The following is a 6,022-nucleotide window of genomic DNA, read 5'->3' as shown; positions in this document are numbered from 1 at the left end:
TGTGTTGATAACTACTAAAACTGGGAGATGGCAAAGGAACTTTCTGGGGTGATGGAAATGTTCAATATGTTGGTTGGGGGTGACAGTTAAACAGATACATACATTTGTCAAAACACATTGTACCCTTAAAGTTTATTCATTTTACTATATATGTTTTATGTAGAAAAACTGGATGATGATTAAGTTGCGTTCATCTCACTATTCTCTCTGCTTTTTCAAATATATTTGAACATTTCCTAATAAGAAGTAAAAGGAAAGGAAGAAAGGGAAAAGAAAAAGAGAGGAAGACATCCTCTTTGATACTGAGAACAGGAAACTTACCCCAGGTGTTGGAATGGAATAAAAGGGGATTGATTGAGGGTGACATCGTTCAGGTCAAAAGAGCAAAACACTTGGATTGAGCAGGGTTCTGCCTCATCGGAACACTTGTGCGGTATCGTAGAAAACAGGATGGGCAGTGCTGACCCAGGCATTAATAGGAAAAAGCACCCAGCGGGATTCATTCAGTGCTTTCTGATCCAGTTGCCGTTTTCTCCAACCAACTTCATAATCAACTTCATCAAAATGCCTACTTATTATTCTCATCCATAAACTAGTTACTCCATCATCTCATAAGGAAAAAAAGGAATTAAAGAAATTTCCTTTGATGTGCTTTTGGTAGGACTGAGGCTTCCTTAGACCATAATTATGGACCCGGGAGGGAAGGTATTTAGGGCTTTCCAGGTGGGGGCCTAATCCTAAAGAGATCTCTCATAGAGATTATCGTCCCTGGGTGCCTTGCTTCTAGCAGAACTACATCTGTGGAACAGACTATATTATCATTTTCATGTTTGTAGAGATCCATTTTTATTTCAATATGTGAATGGGAGCAGTTTCTGTGGGTATGTTTTTCTACAGATTTGATATTATGGTGACTAAAAATACTATTGATGCAAAAGTTAGGGAGCAGCAATGGTCAAAGAAAATTTTACTTATTTTATTTTTTTTTTAAGATTTTATTTATTTGACAGAGAGAGACACAGTGAGAGAGGTAACACAAGCAGGGGGAGTGGGAGAGGGAGAAGCAGGCTTCCCACCAAGCAGGGAGCCCGATGCAGGGCTCCATCCCAGGACTCTGGGATCATGACCTGAGCCAAAGGCAGATGCTTAATGACTGAGGCACCCAGGTGCCCCCAAAGAAAGGTTTTTGTTTTTTTTTTAAGATTTTATTTATTTATTTGACAGAGATCACAAGTAGGCAGAGAGGCAGGCAGATAAGGAGAGAGGTGGAAGCAGGCTCCCTGCTGAGCAGAGAGCCCAATGCGGGGCCCAATCCCAGGACCCTGGGATCAGGACCTGAGCTGAAAGCAGAGGCTTTAACACACTGAGCCTCCCAGGTGCCCCAGAAAGTTTTAATGACAAGGTTGAACAATCCTGACCGTGAACAAATATGAAAAAACAGGCTCTCGTGTCATGTGTGCCATGGAAGCCATTCATCCAAGCCTCTACCATCACCTTATGACTTATATTCAGATGAGGTTCTCTGGAACATACTGTCCCAGAGATAGCCTGACAGGAGTGAAAGAAGATGTTACCAGAGGCAGCTGTGGCCTAGGAGTGAATTATTCCCTCAACCCTACCCCAAATGGACACCGTTTCGTTAGCATCTATTCTTTGCTTCTTCTCTTCTGACAGAATGCCCATATTGTCCAGAGTGGCCCCCATCCCTCGGATAGCCCTGGGCCTCAAGGCAAGTGACTCCCAGCCCCAGTTCCAGGAGTGAGCCTGCTTAGTCAAAGCAACCCCCCTACTTACATCCTCACCAGGGATTTGTTCAGAAATTAACTTATGTCTGTTTCCTCCACTTAAATGTAAACTTGATGAGAATGCAGATGTTCGTCTGTGTGGCCAAGAACCTAGAACAGTGCCTGGCACATAGTTCTTAATAAACGTCTCATGAATTCATTTTTCTATTCCTCTTCAGCAAATTTTAAATGAATGCCTATTACATGTCGGGGACTCTTCTGAACCCTGGGGATGCAAAAACACACACACCTCAAGAAGTCTAGTAAGGAAGCCAGACATATAAACAATTCCCTAACAATACCTCATGGTAAACACTATCATGAGTTATATACATTAAAGGCTGAAGGAGCATGGAAGGACCAACTGACTTCCTCCATAAGAGTCAGGCAAGGCTTCCCAGCCCTTCCTCCAGCTCTTGGAGCAGAACTTAGAAGATGAGCAGAAATTTTCCAGATGCAGAATTGGGGCAAATGCAGTATGACCACATAATCTGTTGATCAAACCAGGATATTCGGAGAGTGAAAGGGAGGCTATTAATAATTACACTGAATTACAGGTGTAAACAGAGACTGCTCCAGGCAAACCAAGCCATGTGGTCAGTCTTGGAAGAAGACTGTGAGAGGGTGGAGGATGGTGGACATGCCAGGGGAAAGGCGAGCACTCCCGGTGTGTGGGGGTAAAGCGTGTGGCACAGTGAGGAGACGGGCTGCAGCTGTGGTGGGGGCTCAGGGCCCCAGAGTGAGGGACCTATTCTGGCAACCAAAGAACTTCAACTTGGTCCTCCAGCATCGGGGGCCCTGTGGAGCTTTCTCAGCAGGAGAGTACCATGACCAGATTTCCATCTGGGGGCAATGGCTCTGGCAGGCATGCAGAAAAAGAACTGGAGGGGCACAGATTAGAGAAGACAGACCAGACAGGAGGCTCATTAGGGAATGACAGGCTCCTGCTTCTTAGGCAGCATGGGAGGGTGGGTTCAGAAGGAAATACATACTTCAGGAGATGCTGAGGGAGAATTGACAGATTGTATGGAGGGGCAGGGGGTGAGGAACAGAAGAGGTAGATGATGCTAAAGTTTCCAGACCTCATGACTGGTGGCTTCTGTTGTCCTTTCCCATGGGCAGAGATAAGTCAGAAAATGACTTCAGCTGTTTGGCAGACTGAGAGTTGACAGGGAGCAGATACAGGAAGCTGGATCTTGTAGGGACCAAGTGCCAAGCCAAGAGGCCAATCCAAGAGCTGAGTCACTCTATCTAAAGGGGTCAGCACAGATGGGAAAGAAGGAGAAGAAAGAGTGAAGGTGCCTATGTGGACTAGGGAAGCCCGGGAAGGAGAAGTACTGAAGCAAGAAGGGCAGGGAAGCAGGTACCCAAGGGCAGACCCATTGAAGAACCCATAAGACACGCACTCTATGGCTGGAGAAGTAGACTGGGTGGCAGAAGAGGCGAACATGTAAGCAAGTCAACATAATAGAAGTAATCGGTGTTTTTAGTGCCCAGAGGCGGAAGGAACTCAGCGTAAATGAACAAACTGGGGCTCCTGGGTGGCTCAGTCGGTTAAGCATTGCATTCTGCTCAGGTCATGATCCCAGCGTCCTGCATGTTGGATCGAGCTGCATGTTGGGATCCCTGCTCAGTGTGGAGCCTGCTTCTTTGTCTCTCTCCGCCCACTCCCTGCTTGTGCTGTCTCTTTCTTCCAAATAAATCAATAAAATATTTTTTAAAAAATGAACAATTGGCACCGCCCACTCCCTGCTTGTGCTCTCTCTTTCTTCCAAATAAATCAATAAAATATTTTTTAAAAAATGAACAATTGGCATCCTATTTTGTCTACAAGCCCTGGGTGATTTTTTAAATTGTTTTTTAATATTTAATATTTTAAATTATTTTAATTATTGTTTTTTTATTGGGGTAAAATATACATGAACTTTTCTCTCTCTCTCTCTTTTTTTTTTTAACCATTTTAACTTTTTTTTTTTGACACACAGAGATCACAAGTAGGCAGAGAGAACGGGGGTGGGGGAGAAGCAGGCTCCCCACTGAGGAGGGAGCCCTATGCGGGGCTCGATTCCAGGACCCTGGGATCATGACCTGAGCCGAAGGCAGAGGCCTAACCCACTGAGCCACCCAGGCGCCCTTGCATACCTCTTTTCATTTGCCATGTAGCTAGCCCCATCTGTGAACAAAGTCATCTCCACATCCGGGAGGGGAGTGTCTCTGAGATCCGGCCTTATTCCTGTGAATAAGCTCCTAGGCTTATGTTCAATGTCTCTCTCTCTCTCTCTAAAATAAATAAACAAAATCTTAAAAAAAAAAAAAAAAAAAAAAGAAGAACTTGCCCTTTAATTCATGTGTAAAGAGATTGTTGTCTTTCTTTACTAGGAGACTCCAAGTGACTGAAGGCAGAAGAGCCCTAAGAGGGTCTTGAGAGGGTCCTTCCTAAAGAAGGGTCAGAGTTCAAGTGTGTGCTCTGTTTAGGCAGGGAGACCAGAATTAAACCAGGGTTGCACTGATAAGATACTTTTAAAAAGAAAAAAATTTTAGATTGTGTCTAGTAATTAAAAAAATATTGTCACATAAGGGTGCCTGGGTGGCTCAGTCAGTTAAGAGACCTGCCTTCGGCTCAGGTCATGATCTCAGGGTCCTGGGATCGAGCCCTGCATCGGGCTCCCTGCTTAGTGGGGAGTCTGCCTCTCCCTCTCCCTCTGCTGCTCCCCTCCCTTATTCTCTTTCTCTCTCTAATAAATAAATGGATAAAATCTTTAAAAAAATTGTCACATAAATATATCATTCAAGCTTTAAAAATATTCAATCTATTTAATTTTTGAAATAGTCATACATTTGTGTGATTCAAAACCCAAAAAGTATAAAAAATATATATATATATGGTAAAAATTCCCACTTTCGCCTTGTCCTCCAACACACGTCCCCACTTCCTCAATCCTGGGACTATGAATCGTTTCTTGTCTATCTGACAGGAGTTTCTTTATGCTAAATATATTTTGGAATTTTTGCTTTTGTTCAGCTTGGCAAAGCTTGGCTATTTTAATAGAGTATTTTTTAGAAAGAAGAAGTGGAAGCCACGCCTTTTTCTCTCAACTGATGACAAAGCTTGAACATTTCAGGAAACCCCCAGGTGTTACACTACCCCTTACTAGATGCCCTGGGTTGGCTGATCAAGGTCAAGTGGCAAGGAGGTTTGATGGGTGCTGCGACGCATATTTGGCAGTGAAATCACAAGTTAGAGCCACACTTTTACAATACAAACTCCAAACATATGGTCAAACTCTGGTAAAGCATACAGAAAAGCCATCCTGAGAAGTTTGTGAGGAAGAGGGCAGGATGAAAGAAGAAGCTGTCTCCATAGGGGGAAAACAACAACAACAACAACAACAACAAACCCTAAAGACACAAGAAAGAAAATCAGAGTTCTGACTGGAGAAATAAGATGTAGGTGCTCAAGACTTTATTTAGAGTCCAAAGGGTGTTATAGTTTCATTTCTTTCCTTCCTTTCTTTCTTTTTCTTTCTTCCTTTCTTTCTTTTCCTGAGGAACTTCCTCAGGAGAACTGAGTAAATACTGAGGTGAAAATGGGAAATTCTAACCTGAAGAGAGTCAGAGAAGCAACAGAGCCTCCTGGAGTGCTTCGGGAGCCTTCAGATCTTCTCTGTTGATTAGAGAGCTTAAAACACCTCTATGGACCAGAATTATTTTATTTTTCTTTGCTCCAGAGTTGGACCTGTGGAAAGCGCAGGTGTTTCTCGGCTTGGGTCCACAGGGTAACGAATCTTTATTCAGCACTTACTATTCTTCCGCGGCCTTGGAAATAGAGCTCTTCAGACAGACAGATGAGGTTCCTGCAGAGCTCACACAGAGAGGAGGGGATCCAGCGACAGCAAAGATGTGACTGTGTGAGGGAGCGACGGTGCTCTGGGGACAAGGAATGCCTAGGGTTGAGCCCTCGTAGGTGGCACAGGGCTTGTTGGTGTTTGAGGAAGAAAGCAGAGGCATATGTGATAGGAACATAGTGAATGAGGGGGAGGAACCTGAGAGGAAGCTAGAAAGATAGAAAGGAGGATGAGGAGAAGGAGTTATAACAAGTATCTGTTCCTTAAGTGCCTGGTGCTGTATGAAGAACTTTACAAGTATCAGTTTATTTAATCCTCAGAAGATATCAGGAGGTAGGGAGTAATATCATTATACCCATTTTACATATGAAGAGATTTTTCTGTAACGATTAG

The sequence above is a fragment of the Neovison vison genome, chromosome 5, assembly GCF_020171115.1.
Source record: "Neovison vison isolate M4711 chromosome 5, ASM_NN_V1, whole genome shotgun sequence".
NCBI classification, from domain to species: Eukaryota; Metazoa; Chordata; class Mammalia; order Carnivora; family Mustelidae; genus Neogale; species Neogale vison.
The sequence above is the reverse complement of the archived record's forward strand: the minus strand, read 5'-3'. Positions refer to the sequence as shown.